Source organism: Varanus komodoensis, unplaced genomic scaffold (genome assembly GCF_004798865.1).
Source record: "Varanus komodoensis strain SLA01 unplaced genomic scaffold, ASM479886v1 scaffold14_1, whole genome shotgun sequence".
Lineage (NCBI taxonomy): Eukaryota > Metazoa > Chordata > Lepidosauria > Squamata > Varanidae > Varanus > Varanus komodoensis.
In genome coordinates, this window is record NW_025335438.1 from 18,643,219 (window position 1) to 18,661,975 (window position 18,757).

Here is an 18,757-nt window from a genome sequence, read left to right on the forward strand (position 1 = left end):
CACTCCTTTCTATTCACAGAATAAGAAATGAGTATATTCTATACAGGTCTGTTCCATGCTTTCAGTAGTCATCCAAACAGCACATAATGCAAGATTCTGTTAATGATTGCAATATGAAACAAAGAAATGGTAGCCATTCTAGACTGGTTAATGTGCAGATAAAGTGTGTGTGGGGGGGGCAGTAGGATTTCCAACTTAAACTACACACATATCTTTAATTGCTCTGTCCTACTAAAAGCAGCAGTATATACATAAATAAAGCTGGTTATTTTTTATTGGCTTAGAGAAAATGGGCAAAGATTTACCTGCCTATCTTTTGAATTTTAAGCTGCTGTTCAAGGCAAGGGAGCAAGGACAGAGAAAGACAAGGGCTCTCATAACTACCTATGTATATTCCCAATTCAGGGAAGCTTGTTGTTCATGCATAGACTGCTGTTTTAAATGCTGTCAAGTCATTTCTGACTTCTAGTAACCCTATGAATCAGTAGCATCCAAAATGTCCTGTCCAAAATGCCCAGTAGCATTCAAATGTTCCGTCATATAAATTCAAGCCTGTGGCCTCTCTTATGGAATTAATGCATTTCATATTTGGTGGTACTCCTCTTCTGCTTCTGTTGACTTCCCCTAGCATTATTTTCTTCTTCATTGAGTTTTGCCTTTTCATGATGTTCCTGAATTACAACAGCCTCAGGTTTGTCATTCTTGGCTACATTTGATCCAGGACTCATGTGTCTCTTTCTGTCAGTCCAAGGTATTTGCAAAGGTCTTCTCCAACACCATGTTCAGTACCCATCAATTTCATTTCTGTCAGCTTTCTTGGTTGTCTAGCTTTCACACACATGAACAGTTATCATGAATAAAAAAAGTCTGAGTGATGTTGGCCTTGGTCTCTAGTGAAGCATCCTTACTGATGATCATTTCTAGTTCCTTTGTTGCTGCCCTTCCAAGTCTCACCCTTATTCAAATTTCTTGGCTGCAATCATTCCAATCCATGACTGAGTCAAGGCATGCAACATCTTTTACATTTTTTTTTCATTATTGACTTTAAAGTTGTGTAAATCATCTGTGATCATTTTTATTTTCGTAATGTTCAGCTGCAGTCTTGCTTTTGCATTTGCCTGGATTAGGGGGATCAAAAAAATTAAAACCGTGGTTTGCTTGTGGTAGAAAATAGGTAATGATAAAAGTATCCTTTTATTAAACACACACAGAGACCAAAACGGAACCCCTTTTCGATGGGTCAGAGTTAAGATCTCTCTTCCCTAAAGGTAACATTTACTAAGAAAAAGTGCCACCATTTCATTCTCGCTACCTGCGGCTCTCAGCTCCTTTCAGGAAAAGCAGCGCAGAGGCCGACAGATGAAAACAAACGAAGAACGCCTACGCGTCAGCAACCGCTATTGGCTCCCTGATTTGACGGCAGCAGCCTCGACGCCGCTTTCCTTTCCTCTTCATTGGTTGCTGGGTTGCGGGGCGGAGCCTCTCTGCCTGCGTGTCTTCGACTGCCCAATCCGCCGGAGGGGAGGGGTCGCTTCTCCCTTTTGCCCGGCTGTAATAAGATCACGTGGCCTCAGTGTTTACATCCTCTCAGCTGTTTGGCTCCTACCCCCCCTCCTCCCCCCCTTCGCGTCGCTCGCACCAACACAAACAGTCGGAACCGCTGCGAGCGTGTGAAAGCGGTGCAAGAGGCTCATCGCTGCGCTGCGCTGCGCTGGCCGCGCAGTCTGCGAGCGATCCTTTTCCCCCGTGCAGGGGAGACCCTGACATTCCACTCCCCTTCTTCCCCATACACGATTTTAAATATTGCCGCCCCCTCCCTTTACTGTCTCATTCTTCCCCCCTCCACAGCTTCCTTCGCCAGCGGGATCCCGTGAAAGGGTAAGTGCCGCGTGGAAGGAGGGGGCACTTGCTGGGGAGAAGGCAGCAAGCGGCGGTTGAGGCGGGAGGCGCTCCTGGCGGCGGCGTCGCGGAGGCGGCGGCCTCGGGCCAACGTCCCGCTGCCGGTGGCGTTGGCAGTTCCGAGGCTTTCGGGGAGCCCCGGGGCGCGAGACCACCCTTCTCGGGCGCCCGCGCCTTCCTCCTCCTCCTCCGGTTCTCGCTCCGGGGCGCTTGTTACTACTCGGCACAGGCCCCGAGCGGTCGCGGAAGCGCGAGCGGCGCCAAGTTACTTCGGGTGCTTCCTCTTTGCTTGCCTCCAAACGGGTCCCACGAGGTGCTTGGGGCTGATCTTGGGTTGAGTGCTTTTGCTTGGTTTTGCGCGGAGGGGGAAGCAGCGGTGCCCACGCTTATTGTTTTGTTCTGGATCCCGAGACTGTTCGCCAAGGGGTCGGAGGGGGGAGGGAAAGGCAGAGTACCCGCCCCCCACCTCCTGCTGCGGAGCCGGGACTATAAAAGGATAAACAAGTTGCTGGAGCCGCCGCCGCCGCCGGCTGCTCCTTTCCTGCTTTGCTTGTTGGCCGCCAGTTGGCTTCGTTCTGAAGAGCTGCCAAAGAGGAAGAACCCAAAAGAGCCGCACAGCAACAAAGGAAAGCAAGCGCCCGAGTCTCTCCGTTACAAGGTTAGGCGGGGGGGGGGGGGGGGAGGAAGCGGGGACGCCAATATTTATTGCACAACTTCCTTTCTGTCGTCCTCGCCATCTCCCTCCCAAGCTCCGAAATCGCTGCCACCGTCGGCTCTCCGCCCCTGCCCCGAAGTAGCGAAAATCTGGCCCGGACGCCTGTGGCAGAGCGCGCCGCAGCACCTCGGCCTGCCCTGAAGGTTGCCACAAGGCACTCGGTCGTGATCGTTGCAGCAGACCGGCGGCGGCGCCGGCGGCTCCTCCTCCGGCTCCTCCTGGAGAGCTTGTCACATTTCCCTTCTGCTTACACGGAAGGCTCTACACCGGGGGCTGCACGGGGGAGAAACTCGGGCTGACTGCAGAAAAGCCATTTGCTGTTTGCTTTTCTTGTCGCTCTTTTGGCTGGAAGGGAGGAAGAGCGAGGGCGGCTGCAAGCGAGGGGCTTGCCGTGGTTGCTTGCCCGTTTCGACTCGTGGGCTTTAGTGCGCCTCTTCTTCCTCGGAGCGCAGTTTAGAGACACAAGACGTCCTCCTTTTGTGTGCGGCTGTTAATTGCATGAGCTTTGGGACTTGACAGTGTCTCGCTCCCTAACCGGTAGAGTGGAGGGAAGGACTTGGGGGAATAGATTTTTAATATTATTCGAGAGTGGTATTTGTTACTTAAACAAGAAACAGGAACAGAGTTCTTTGTTTGACATATTCGAGGAAGTGTAGGTCCCTCTTGTTGACCTGGTGGGGAAAGCAAAGAAAGGAATATTTAAATGATAGAAAAGGGAGTGAATGTGTGATCAAAGACCAGGATCCTGGCCTATTCAAAAATCAATTATTCTGTTCATAATGATAGGGTAGGGGATTGACCTTTGATATTTGATAGATGCAAATAGATACATTTGTTACTCTTAAGCAAGAGGTTTTCCCAATTCAACAGGTTTTGCCAGTTTTATTCAAAAAATGTCAAACATTGTACATAAATGCAGAGGTGTTCTCACCATGTACGGTGTCCAGATGAGTTTGCTACTTCCTATGCTAGTACCAGCCTACAATAGTTGTTGGTGATGTAAGGCCAGAGAAACATATACTAAGGAGCACTTTATTTCGTTCTGGACTCATAAGAGGGCATGAAGAAAAATACCCAGAAAGAAGTATGAAATAGAAAAAAAAGAAAAGAAACTTTGGAAAAACTGAGGTGGTGGAGGGACTTGGATTATCACAGATAATCATATCTATGATTATCTTCTGTTTTGGAGAAATGAGTGAAATTGTTTTAAAGTAATATTTCAAAACATTACATAGCTAATTCACATTACTGCAAACCTGAAATTGAGAGTCAAAGAAAAGTTATTTATGATAATATTGTTACTGTGTTTACTAAACAATTGCTAAACAAACTGTCTTGACATTGGTAAGCAACTTTTCCAGAATGCTGAACCCTTCCGGGTAGTTGGTGCTCTAGTTCTTCTGCAACATGGACTTTGCAATACAGCTGAATTGCTTTTGCTTCCTCTACTTCACATTCTTCCATCTTTCTCTTTCCAACTGATATTGAGAAGCTTGTATCAGTTAATGCAGGCATCCCTGTCTCTGATGTATCTAAAATTTGGTTTAAGCTCAGAGTAAGAAGTGATGGATCCTTCAGATACTGGTTATTAAGAGCTTGAATAAGATAGCATTATGTTCAAGGATAAATTATTTACTAGGAGGAAATAAGATATAAATCTAATAAACTGACAAAAGTAGCCCTCTATTTCCAGTCCTACCATGCTTGGAAGTAAGTCACAGTGAGCAGAGCAGGACTTACTGAATAGGTATTGCAAAAAATTGACTTTTACTTGTACGATGATGTTGCTATTGAAATCTTCAATGGCAAACTTATATCCAAATTCATTGCTTCTACCTAAGTATGGAAATAATTGAGTTTCAAAGTGTTTTATTCCAAAAAAACTTTCTTATGTTTCTGCTCAATGAACTTTTCTGTTTAAACTCATATAATAAAACCTTCCTTTTGTTTACTACACTGTGGATGGTTTCTATTTTTAGCTTTATTCCTCCTGCTTCCTTATTTTCCCAGCTGGTGAAAACCAAGGTATATTTAGGGCTCTAAACAGAGTTCTATACAAGTTTAAATGGAAGCAAGGCCTACAGCTGCCAACATGCTTCTACTAGCGAAGCTGGCTGTGACATACTGGGGGCTGTAGGCATTTTTGCTGTCTAAACTTGCATAGGGATGACACCCCTGCAGTGTTATCCTATGCACACCTACTGGAAAGTAAGTCCAACAGAGTTCAGTAAGACTTTTTACTCAAACAGCATGTCTCTGTTTTCCTGGGAGTAAGTCCCAATTAATGCAGTAGGAAGTCTGAAAAGACATATATAGATTTGTACAGTTAAAGTGTAACATATCCAAGTATTACCTGAATAAAACAGGAGCATTTTTAGTCAAATAAAATAAAATAAAATACCTAGTAGGTTGTAAAATACCTACTTTTTCTAAGCATTATGCAGAAATTAGAAAGTAGGACAGCCCATATCCACAGGCTTACAATCTGATAAACATGATACAAAAAGAATGGGTAAGGAAGACAAAAGCAAACGGTGGCAGCTCCAGCAGACTGCCTTCTCTGGCAGGCAGGGAGGAAGGAAGCACTCTGCATCTGCTTATTCTATGACCAACCATTAACAATATATATGTGCTATGTAATGTGCAGTTTATTATTTCTTAAAATAATAAAATAACCTTGATTTTTAAACAGTATTGCAAATATTTTAACTTATACAATTTCATTTTTTATTTGAGCTTTTCTCATGGCCTCAACAACCATTTATTTATCCTGCACAACATTAGGAGTTTGGATTTCTCCTTATCTCACTTCCCATAACTAACTTGTCTAGAAAAAGTTGGTACCGTATTAACTATAGAAACCATATACTATAGCTGAGATTAGGTCACCAGAGTCCTGCACATGCCTACTAACAGTTTATTTACTTTGAAGAAATTGTAATAAAAATGAACCTGATTATGCAAAATGAACTCTTAACTTGAAGAAACTGTTTTCCTTAATATTTCAAGGGCAATGCTAATGATTAAAAACATTATACTTTACCAGTCAAAAATACATAGCATTATCTAAAGTGTGTCATGTGTTTTCAGTAATCCTTACAAGACCTTGTAACATTGGCCAGAAGTGTCACCCCATATTGGGTGTACAGTTGGAGAATAGTGGAATGTCTGAGGCTTTGTAAAGAATTTGTGGATGAAATGAGATAGTAACTGTAGAGTTCTAACTCATGAACCCAGTTTCCATATAACAGCTGCAAACACAGGTTTATCAGTCCACGATTTGCTGTAGTGCATACTTCAATTTTCCATATGCAGCTTCTCACTGGCCTGATCAGAGGTTTCTTTATGAGATCCAAACCCAGTCACTTTGGTTAATCATGGCTTAATAGTCAAAAACATGTTTTGTTCTGAGGTTAATTGTGGCTTGTTTAATTTATAATTAACCAATAGTATCCGGGTTAAGACATCGGGGAGCAATCTCCAGTTAGGCTAATGTAGGCTAACCATAGGCTAACCAATTACTTAGTTAATTGACCCACAGTTTTCTGTTATGTGCAGACTGTCCTTAGCCACTACACATTAACTGAACTGGTCTGAATTTTTAATTCTAAAGGGACCCATCTGTTGAAATATCTGTACTATTTTTATAATGTTCCTCTCCTTTTTCTTTCTTTTGTAATTTAACGTACCTTCTAAGCAGGTATTGAGAAGAAAATTGCAATGAGAAACAAAAGAGTGAGATAGAAATGTGGCAGCACAAGGCAAAGCCTAACTTTTGAGGATCATGCTCATGTTGACAGATCTTGGATGTCTCTCTGTGGCACAATCCTTCTCACCTCCTTAGCTCAGTGCATGATGGAGCAGCAAACATAGACCTACTTCATTGCCAGCCTATGTGTGGGTTGCAGTTCAATGGAAAAACACATTGGAGATCATGCAGGAGGACAATGGTTCAGTCCCCAATTATGTCTTCTGACATGGGAGGCTGGAAAGAGAGACACTTGAGCAGTTTACTGCTGTAGCCATTCCAGCTGAGTTGTGTAAATGAGAGAGGGAGAGGGAGGGAGAGAGAGAGAGAGAGAGAGTAATTAGGGAGAGAGTGCAGAAGCCCTGCCAAGATGACTTATAACAATAAAACAGAAGAACTGATGCAACAGTAAAATGTGGTAAAGTACAGCAGTAAATATAAAAAATAAGCAAAATAAACCTTAAAACAGACAACTATAACTATACCTCATGTTGATAATCAGGGAAAGGTCAAAGTAAAATAGTAGGTTTTCAGGATCATCTTAAAAGCATGCAGTGATGGTACAGGGTCACTGTGGGAGAGGTTTCCCTCCTGCTTGTGGATGCTTCCCTAGCTGTTCTTACAGTTGGGCAAATGAAGATCCCTTTTCTCATATCAGGTGTGAGCAGGTGGATAAAGGTGAAGGTAGTTGTTCAGATAATTTGGTCTGAAACCATTTGAGGGTTTAAGGTGAAAACCAGTATGTCATGAGCACATTCCTAAAATTTGTTGGGTTATAGCGTGTTTTTAATTTTCTTAATATTCCTCTCTCTTTCAGCATGTACTTCTGCCACCATTAATTTAATTTTAGTCTTATCAGTCAACCACTCCCTCAATATTGTGCCCAAGCTATAAGACTCCTTCATTTGGGATTCACCAAAGCACTGGTGGATTAGGGCATGGTTGACTGACCAAAAGCAGAAGGTAACCATTAGCGGGGAATCATCGGGATGGCAGCCAGTGACAAGTGGGGTCCCCCAGGGCTCTGTCCTGGGGCCAATCCTGTTTAATCTTTTCATTAACGACATGGAAGAAGGGGTGAACAGTCTGCTGATCAAATTCGCAGATGACACTAAAACTGGAGCAGTGGCCACAACTGAAGAGCAGGTACTCCAGATCCAAAAGGATCTGGACAGACTATGGAAGTGGGCAGGAGACAACAGGATGGCGTTCAATGTGGATAAGTGCAAGGTCTTGCACTTGGGGCATAGGAATAGGTGTCTTAAGTACAGGTTAGGTGACAAGTGACTGGAGAGCAGCACTTGTGAAAGGGACCTCGGGGTACTGGTTGACTGCAGGCTAAACGTGAGTCAGCAGTGTGATGCGGTGGTCAAGAGGGCAACTGCCACCCTTGGTTGCATAGCCAGAAGTGTGGCTTCTAGATCAAGAGAGGTATTACTACCACTCTACACGACTCTGGTGCGCCCGCAACTGGAGTATTGTGTTGAGTTTTGGGCCCCTCATTACAGAAAGGATATAGCCAGGTTGGAGTCAGTGCTGCATAGGGCCACAAGGTTGGTGGCTGGTTTGCAGGGGTGAGACTGAGGGAACTGGGTCTCTTCAGCCTGGAGAAGAGGAGACTCAGAGGGGATATGTTGGCGACATACAGGTATGTGAGGGGATGTCACATGGAGATGGGTAGAGACCTGTTCTCCCCTGCAGAGGAAGGCAGAACGCGCTCCAACAGAGCAAAGCTCAGGGAGCCAAGGTTCCATTTGGATGCCAGGAAGCACTTCCTGACAGTCAGGACCCCGAGGGTGTGGAATGGGCTTCCACGAGAGGTCGTTGAGGCCCCATCGGTGCAGGTGTTCAAGGATAGTCTGGACGTCCACATGGTGGGCATGTCGTGAGCGGAGCCGGCTGGTGCCATAGGTCAGACTAGATGGCCTGGGAGACCCCTTCTGACTCACTCTGTTTCTATGTTTCTATGTTTCATTGGACTATGTAGCTCTGACGATGAGACTCTGATATTCAAACAGATTCTGGGGTAACAGTAAACAAAATAAAACTGTATTTGTACAATAAGTGTATTGGCTTCAAGATGTTCAGCAACTTATTTCCCTAGCAAATAAAAGAATATATTGATAACTTCAGAATCACTACTCACTATCAAATCATCTTTTCTCTTCTGAATGTACTCTGACCAGTCTTTATTCTATTTGTTTCAGATTAAATATTTGCCTTCTGCACTCAGATTTCTATCAGTTTCTGTGTCTCACACTCTAATACTTGGCAGTTTTAGGATTTGACTGTCCCTAGTCACAGATACGTCCTCTAAGTATTGTTCTTCCTTCTCTTTCTTTATGCATCCTGAATGCCTTCCATAGCACTATGTATAATTCTAAAGAGAAGCCTGCCTCTTCAGGCTGCTGACCAATTCCAGGTGTAACTGCTGACAGACCACAACTTTGACTGTCTGAAGGTATCTACAGTATTTCTTTCCTCACACACTTCCAAGCTCTACCCACCTCACTCACTCATCACCATCTTTTACCCTCCTTGCCTTTCTGAAACTTACTAACATTTATAGGAGCACACATACAACATGAAATCATTACACAGCATTTTAAATTGATGTTGGAAATGGCATCAGTAACCAGCAGAGCTGGTGCAGTATATGATTAAATTGTTTCCTCTGCCCCAGCACTCAGATAGCCACATTCTGCATGTATTGAAGTTTCTGGACAGTCTTCTAGGGCAGTCCCATACACAGCATAATACAGTAGTGCAGCCTGGGTATCACTAGTGCATGGCTAACAAAGGCAAGGTTTATCTGTACCTATCTGCTAAGTATGACTCTATCGAATTTGTTTTCCCTTAGTTTCTCATTTTTCTAATCTTAGGTTTGTCTCACCCTGAAAGTTTTGTATATAAACAGGAGAGTCCTAGTGCTATCTCTAAATTAGTGAGTGGCAGCAAGTTATTTGCAGGAGTATTAGTCTGGACTGGGTAAGTAGGCTAAATGAGTTAATCCAGTGACCCAATATTCTAGAGTCTTCAGACTCCCCTTGAATTTTGTGCATGAAAGCATGCCTTTCATTATTTTTTAAAAAATGGTTTGCAACTACGTAATTGCAACATTTGTACAACATAAGTGCATAATCAAAACTGCAATAGGGGACCTTTTACATGAAGTAGATGGTAGAAGAGAAGACAGTAAGTGCAGTCAACTCAAATCCTCTAGTCTATTTAGTGAGACTGTTTTAACTTGCATCACCTGTTGGCATAATGTTATGCTGACATTCAGTTACCATAGGATTCCAAAAAGCAGCACTTTCTAAGCTGTTTTTAAACCTGATACTCTTGTTCCTGTAAGCTTGTGTTGGTTCAACATCAGTACACAAGGTGCTGTTTCTAGCTACAAAGCATTTTTCCTACTGCTCAATACTGCCTTAGAGGCTTTCACAAGAATGCAAGGACATATGGAGTGATCATCTTGCTCCTGAACTGCCATGTCTCAGCTCTGTTCACACATTTTTCTTCTGCAATTACTTAAGGCCAATTGCTAGCATAGCAGTTCTGCCAGTATTGCATACTGCTGGCACAGTAATAACGTTGTATCAGTGCTACTGTACTACATTGCACTGCACTGCACTGTTGTATATGGTATGGCAGAATTTAGTAGCAAATCTGTTTCCACTCAGCAGGACTTTATTTATTTGATTTCTGTACCACCCAACAGTCAAAGCTCTCTGGGCAGTTCACAAAGCACATTGAAAAAGATACATTTCATTAAAAGCACTAAACATCATTAAAATATTAATCCTACTTTTACTAGAGCCTGAGTTTGTTTTAGTTATTTCTTATGATCGTATGTGCAGATCTTTGGATGGCTTTAGAGAAGATACCTCTTATTTTTAAGCAAATAAAAGGGGTAGGAGTTGATTATGAAGTGTTTTTAATGAGGAAGATGGAATAAGGATTTAAAATGTGTTAGATACATATCTAGATGATAAAGTTTCAAATGTCAGTGATGTGGTCATTTTACATTGTTAGACTTAATCTCAGTTGTGCTTTCTCATGATACAGTAATTAGACAAAAACAGACTATATGGTGTCTTCAAGAATATTGATTGAAATAGGCTAGTTTTAATTTTGTTAAAATAGTAGGTTAACGTGTGTGTGTGTGTGTGTGTGTGTGTGTGTGTAAGGCAAGCCTATGAACTGCATCTGCCTCATCTTCTCCTGCTTTCAGCCAAGTTAAAGAGGAATACATTGCATCTTTGCTTCTAAGATTATGACTTCACTCCAGATGATCACTCAAGATGTCCTTGTATTCTTGTGGAAATGTCTAAAGAAGTATTCTGTAGAGTAGTAGGAAAAAAACACTTAGTAGCTAGAAAAAGCACCTTGTTTGCCAATGATGAACCAAGCCCAAGCCTAGGGGAACAAGAGTAGCAGGTTTAAAAACAGCATGCAAAGCTATGCTTTTCTCTCAGACAACAGGCATCTCCTCTTTCAGTTTCTGGTTGTGCTTGTTGGCAGGATTGACCATTTAACCCCTTTTGTTTTCAGTTGAGACATCCAGCCCTTGAAGATGACTATCTTTGAGCTATACAAATGGACCAGTATAAAGAATTAAGTCTATATTTTTGGCAACATTGGCAACTCTGGTAACTGTTAATTTAATAACATTCCTTGCTACTTATTGATACAGGCTCATTAGGCAGAGCAGTGTTGAACTGCGGAAAGTGTTGTTTTGATTATCATACAATAGTTATCAATCAACTTATAGATTATCAATGACATGGAAGAAGGGATGAACAGTCTGCTGATCAAATTCGCAGACGATACCAAAACTGGGGCAGTGGCCACAACTGACGAGCAGGTTCTCCAGATCCAAAAGGATCTGGACAGACTATGGAAGTGGGCAGGAGACAACAGGATGGCATTCAGTGTGGATAAGTGCAAGGTCTTGCACTTGGGCATAGGAATAGGTGTCATAAGTACAGGTTAGGGGACAAGTGACTGGAGAGCAGCACTTGTGAAAGGGACCTTGGGGTACTGGTTGACTGCAGGCTAAACATGAGTCAGCAGTGTGATGCGGTGGTCAAGAGGGTGAACGCCACCCTTGGTTGCATACCCAGAAGTGTGGCTTCTAGAGCAAGAGACGTATTACTACCTCTCTATACGACTCTGGTGCGCCCGCAACTGGAGTATTGTGTTCAGTTTTGGGCCCCTCATTACAGGAAGGATATAGCCAGGTTGGAGTCAGTGCAGCTTAGGGCCACAGGGTTGGTGGGCGGTTTGCAGGAGATGCCATATGAGGCAAGACTGAGGGAACTGGGTCTCTTTAGCCTGGAGAAGAGGAGATTCAGAGGGGACTTGTTGGCGACATACAGATATGTGAAGGGATGTCACATGGAGGTGGTTAGAGACCTGTTCTCCCCTGCAGAGGAAGGCAGGATGTGCTCCAATGGAGCAAAGCTCAGAGAACCAAGGTTCAGTTTGGATGCCAGGAAGCACTTCCTGACAGGACCCTGAGGGTATGGAATGGGCTTCCATGGGAGGTTGTTGAGGCCCCATCGGTGCGGGTGTTCAAAGATAGGCTGGACATGCTCATGCTGGGCATGTTGTGAGCGAAGCCGGCTGGAGCCGGGGGTCAGACTAGATGGCCCAGGAGACCCCTTCTGACTTGCTCTGTTTCTATGTTTCTTATTATAACTGCTAAATGGTGGGCTATTTGTACTTCTGAGTCTTTAGCAACTTAATATTGAGACCACTATAAAGTTAATTGTATACAGAAGTATACAAGATAAGCATATGTAGGCACCTTGGGTGGTTTTAGATCTTAATCACCCCAGAGTTCTCATCAAGCTACAAAATTGATCAAGTTTCAAGTGTAATGAATAATATGTTTTGCTCATTCACCCAGTATCTATGTAGTATGGTCACATGATTTGTTCTGCAAATTTATATAAAACACACAGTTGGGCCAAAATGCAAGGTATTGACACAACGGTTAATGGCTAAGTAAACAAGCCTTTGGTAATTCCAACAAAACAAGAAAGCTTTCCAATAATGCATTTATTCAGAAAAGATTGAGCCAGTTATGAAAATGCTTATGCTTACATTCCCAGTGGGACTAATCACAAGTATTCTTGGAATCATGACCTGCTATATTAGTCATTTGAGAGAAAATATAGTAGAAAAAAACTATTCATGCACATGATTTTGCATTATTAATTGTGTTTAAAGAATTCTTTTATATGGTTACATCAACTCAATTCTTAATACACTTCTTTATCAGAAATATGCTTATAAAGTGCTTTTGTTTTGTTGTTTCACTATAGTGCTTTGGATGTATACTACAATTTTTTTGAATATTTAGCTTTTGTAACTTTATACATTTCCTTTCAGTTAATACTGCAAAATCAGCAGCATTTGATCGTCAGTTTTGCAGGTAATCTGTGCAACACTGCTGTGTAGTTGATAATTTGTTATCTACCATAGTATGATAGTGTATTAACCAAATGCCTTTGGAATAAGATAAGAGCACCATGTAATACTTTTGGCCTTCATTAAAACCTTGTTAATTTTGTGAGCAAACTAAGAAAATAGAAAAAATGTATGTATGTGTAATGTGTACAAATAGATCCACTGTGGTGGCTAGGGTGTTGGACCTAGGATTTGGGAGATTGCCCACTTGGCCATGAAACTCATGGTTGCTTTGGCGTTGTTGCTGTGATGATAAAGTAGAGGTCTGTAAGCCACTTTGGGTTTATTAGAAGAAGAAAAAGGTGGGGTATGAATGCAATGTAATAATATTTTTTAACTGAACTAAACTGATTCTGGTTGTCAGTTTGGAGAAATTGTGATTCAATGTTACCTGCAAATCTGAGTGCATTTATTGGAGAGTAAGCTCTGTTTTATTTTGTGTGAGTTACAGCTTGCTATGTGTGTAGAATTTCCATATTAAGAATTTGTGTTCCATCTTTCAACTTGAGAAGCTATCAAAGTGCCTTGTAAAACTAATAAACATTTCCATCATAATAAAAAACAAGCATGCTTTGCAGTCTTCAGTTGATGGAGCAAGAGATTTCTTAACCCCTATAGACTACTTCTTTGCTAAATGTACATATGCTTGAACATGTCAGGAGGCATTCCAGAACATTAAAAAAAAAGCCTTTGAGCTTCTGCGAGTAGGAGTTACACTGTGGGTGAAGTATATATATGGGATAGAGACTCTATTTGGAGTAGGAGGCAGCATATAAATGCAAAAATAAATAAATAATTGAACAAACCCACAGCCTTTCTTTCATTGTGTATCTACTGAGCACCCTTTCCAAGTTTCAGTTATACCACTCAGAATCAGGACATATTTGCATTATTTACCTGGCATATGTATCATCTCTTATATAAATTCCAGTCACCGTAAAATGTACATGAATAATATCCTTTACCATTCAAAATGGAAAATATTGTTATAGCAGAATAACTGAGAGCAACAGTGGACCTTCATCCAAGTTTTCATTTACAGTCACTCCCTCTATTTGTATTGCTGGAGATTTGAGGGTTGCATTCCTGCCATCCTCTGAAAATCCACTGGAAAAGGCGTTTGGTGGTATCAGGATCTGCAGGGCAGCACAACTCCCTCAGGTAGCTTTTAGCCTGGTTCACCTTGCAAGTCTTTGCAGAATTGTCATCAAGACTGTTGGTGGTTGCATGATTAGAGCTGGGAGCTACAAGAAGGGCTTTAAAGGGCTGTTAAGCCCTGCCTCGCTTCATCCCAACAACACAAGTCATCTTGGTGATTACTTTGCGCTCTTGATCTGACCTTTCTTCCAGTCTTGTGGTGTCATCATCTGTGCCTTCACTCCTGTCCTGTCCCTGACTATACCTTTGCCTCTGCTCCTACCATACCTTTGTCAGGTGGTTGATCCTTCCTTGCTTCATTGCATCTGATTATTCCATGCTTTGTTTATATTTGAACCTTGCTTTATTCCTGCTTTTGCCTCTGGTTCTGCTGTGTCTCATCAGTACCTGATCCTTGTCTATTTCTGACTATGCCTTCACATCTGGAATGACAGTGCCTTGCTGGGTATCTGACCCTTGCCTATTTCTGATTTTGCTTTTACCTCTTGATTTACCATGGCTTGCTGGTATTCGACCCATGCTTGTACCTAACTTTACCTTTGTCTCTGACTTTACTACATCTTACCGAGACCTTCATCTTCCTCCATCATCCTTGGTCCTGGTGCTCTAGTCACCTGCCACTAAAGTTCCAGAACTGACAGGAAGAGTAACTCAGCTGTAGATCATAGGGTATGGTAGCTTCATACCGGGAGAAATGCTACATCAGATATTGCTGTTTCAAACCATATAACACTTTATAGGTTAAAACAACACCTTGAATTTGCTCCAAATCGTACAGGTAATTAGTACAAGCAGTTCAGCGTATAGACTACTGAAAACTAAATTTTCCCTGTCTAGTTTCAGACATAGCTGGACTGCTGGTCAAAGCTATTAGAAGGCATTCTGTTCCTTGAAGCTTTCTGAGCCTTTCTGAGTGTTGGCCCTAGGAGTATGACCATGCACCAAAACTACTACTTCAGGCAGAGTCTATCAATCTAAAACAGGTTAAGCATTATTCTTCCTATCAAAACTACTCATGCCATCTTGGTCATATCTGGGTTAAGTTTCAGTTTCTTGGCCTTCTTCTAGTTATAACCAGACACCTTAATTATAACTGGACACATTCATGGCATCATCTGGGAATGATGAAAAGGAGACATAAGAGTGACTGTCTCATAATTTATTTATGTTGATTTTTGTATTCTATTTATGTAAGCCATCCTGAGGCTTTTGCAATAGGACAGAATATAAATATCCTGAATAAATAAATAATTGACATATTGATGACATCACACCCCCAAAATTCTAGATGTTAATGTTTAATATAGCAGTTAAGCAGCATGAGGGACAAAACTGACCACCTCAGAGCATCATATTGGAAAAGATACAGGGTTGAATGATATCTCCCAAGTCCTGCAAATTGCACAGCCATTCCAGGATAGTAGACAAACAGATGTGCTGGTTTTCTTAAAGCCTAAGGAAATTCCTCCTCCACAACCCTCAAATCTGTGCTCAGGCTGTAGGTACACTGGTGGGTACAATTCATAATAACATGTTCACTCAGCCATGTTTTGGTTATTCATCACCTCAGCCCAAGCACCAGTCATTTCCGGTTACAGTCTCCCCTACGCATACCCTAAACTTAAAGGACCTCAAGGTAGCACACATTCCTTTATTCTTCGTTTCATAATAAATGTTTGAAGTAGATTAGGCTGAGAGTGATAGGTCCAAAGTTTTGCACTGACCTTGGAGGGGTAAGGTTTGGAACTATCAAAGCATAGCATTATGTTATTGACCACTGCACATTGGCCCTCATCCTTTGTAAGGTGAATTGGGGACCTAAATCCCCATTCCCTTGCCTTTCTCATTAGCTTCCATATAAACATGATGACTCCATTGCTTCTAAAGAGTACTAGTACTTTCAAAGCTGATTTCATCCATCTTAGGGAGGCTAAGATCATCAGCTTCCTGCTGTATGCATGAGCTCCTGGATTAGAGTCAGTATTGATAATGCCTTGCAATCATTTTGACAAGTGAGCTTCATTTGTCAATCAAGGAAAAATGAGAAATAGGAAAAATTTCCTATGTGTTTGCTATGGTTTTTCACAACAGAAATTTACTGGAAAAGAAGTTGCATTGAATGCAGAATTAAAAACAAAGTTGGAGCCTTGCTACCACCATGGGCATTTTGGTCACACATCTTTCTGGTTTTACAAACATGCAATTCTATATTTGCATGCAGGGGCTGTTTCTTTGGTTTTTAAGTGAGTCAGTGCAGGCAGAATCCTTAAAAACCTGTTCTTTGTAGAAAATAGCAGATAAAATGACTGAGCTTGAATGATATGACAACCCACCATGGTTCATTATTGTTGATGGGTTGTTGTGTTGTGTGAACATAGACTGGGCGGCCCATGGTGGGCTTGAGAAACCATGGGTTGCCCTAGGACTATTATAACACTAAGCCATGTTGGGAAGACACAACCCACTATCGTGGCAAGAGCAGCAAAAAAATTCCATGCTGTTCTTAACAGGTGCTTGCCATGTGAGTATTACTGCTGGGTACTCTGGAGATGACCAAGAGGCACTTCAGAGTTTGTTAGAAGGTTCTCCCATCACCACCTGCAGTGATATGAAGTAAGCATCCTTGCTGGTGGCTTGAGAAGTCTCCCCTGATGATGTAAATACATGTAAATAAATAAATGGCAGGTATCTGCTCCTCCTTGCAAAATACTGCTCATCTATTTGGTAAGGAATAGCAGACATACTTTCTCATGGGTGGAAAACAGATTTCTCAGGCTTCAGGAAATAATTCTTTCTGTGCCACTTCCCAATGTTCAGGACAGTACTGTGGAACAGATCATCTTCTGATATGTTCTTAAGAGATGGAGAGGCCCAGACTGCTCTGTGGTTTTATCCTGAGTGCTGGACAGTGCTGCATAGCAGATTCTCAATTCCTGCTTGAGAGCAAACCTCTTGAGCAGGCGGCAAGGATCTGCTATGCACCATCTTCAGGACAGTGCTATGGAGCATGTCAGGCACACTCAGCAGCAGCAGGCAAGGAGCAAGTATCTGGGAATTCCCCTTTTATCTTGCACAAAGGGAATTCTCCAACAGCTTCCTGCCTGCATCCTGCAACAGTGACCATGATGAGTTTGGACAGCCAAGACTGCTCATCTGTGATCCCTCAACTCATGCTTGAACATCCACAGTCTAAGATGGGGCTCTATTGACCAAACTGTAGTCTGGCTGACTAATAGTCTTAGTTATCTCTTGATTACTTGATGGGGCTGAGGAGTATGAGCACCACTGCAACCCCTCCGTCAGCCCCACCCACCCAAGATGCTAAGAGGAGGAGCAGTTGCAGAAGTACTGGTTCCACCAGAGTCCTGGCATTACCACAACCAAGCTCCAACTCTTCAGTGATGATGTGGGCCTTGTCTCCCTAGACAGGGATCTGGAAGCTAGTGTTAGCCAAGCAGACTCTCTTCTAAGAGGCTGCCTGTGTGCCCAGCCTCAGCAACAACAACAACAGTCACTGAGGTGAGCCAAAATGGGCTTGCAATTGCATTTGTTAGAGGAGACTTGTTTCTTCTGCTGGTGTCCCCTGTGATACTTGCCTGGAGCGATGTGTGAGAGAGGTGAGGCAAAGTACCAGTGATGTGCTTGAACATTTACTGAGTTCAGGATTGGTCCTTCACAAAAGAGCCATTCCACCATGGCTTATTGCCACAGTGGGTTTTTGTATTGTGCAAACAATCCCAGATGCAGCAGTTTTAAGGCAGTTCTATTTTATTTTTAATAGAAATAATATAAACAAACTTTTCTATAGTTTGATCTGTATTCTGCTATTAATCAGTAGTAGCTTACTAGACTTTGGTATTGTTTTTATTCAGCTGTTCATTGATTTATCAGATTGGTACCAATATACCTTTCTTTCCAAAGGATTCAGTATGGCTGTCTTGCTTCATTATTACTGTGTTTCTACCAGGGTACATGATTAATATTATGCTGCAAAAACCTAATGTTGAACAAGTAAGTGACTTTGAGTATTGTTGTAGTTTAAACTGTAGTGAAACAATCCATTTTGTAGTGACAAATACCATTTTTCCTAATTGTACAATATTGATTCCTAAGTTGTACAAAGTTAGACTTTTTTTTTCCTGGCATGATGCCCTGTTGTTCTGTAATTTTAGAACTGAATAGGTGGTTGCAAAATATTATAAGTGGTTTACAAAAGAGAGGCAGGTAACTGAGCATGTAACTGGGTGTGCATACAGTAATATTAGGTGAACAGTCAATATATAGTTTATTTATTTAACATTTTTGTATGCTGTTCCAATTACTAAAAAAGTCTCTGACTGCATATTTTGCAGTCAAAATAACCCAAATTCTGTGCTCACAGAAGTGACTATGGCCAGTTTCTCTCTCTCTTCCCAGATTTTTACTGAGAGTCATCCAAACCTCAAGAGAAGCTTTTCAGTGAGTTCAGAGCACCATTATAAGAAGGAGGGAACAGGGAAGCAAGTGTCCCCTCTTGCTCAATGAGAACAAACTCTTAATTGTGCAAATGCTCCCCTAAGCAGATATAAGCTCTGTACTTTGAAAGATTGTTCCTGGCTAGCATGAAGTATGTTGTCAATATTTTCAAATTAATGTCTATTAATTGTTACAAACATCAACTAGTATACATAGCTTTTCAATAAATAAATGAATGAATTATGGATTGGAAGGTCAATTTTAAATCTGATTTTCTTCTCAGTGGTTTAAATCAATCTGATTTG

General features: G+C 42.0%; 1 protein-coding gene across 14 annotated transcripts in view; it reads left to right on the forward strand.

Annotated features, from left to right (window-relative positions):
• The first annotated feature begins 1,625 nt into the window (after positions 1 to 1,625).
• The window catches only part of LOC123020318 (protein-L-isoaspartate O-methyltransferase domain-containing protein 1-like), a 47,272-nt gene continuing 30,140 nt past the window's right edge, over positions 1,626 to 18,757 (forward strand). For 3 of the 14 annotated variants that reach the window (XM_044423846.1, XM_044423847.1, XM_044423862.1), the window contains exon 1: positions 1,626 to 1,878. The gene's annotated coding sequence lies outside the window, so the exon portion shown is untranslated. The other 11 variants (XM_044423851.1, XM_044423859.1, XM_044423850.1 and 8 more) reach the window with 10 other exon arrangements.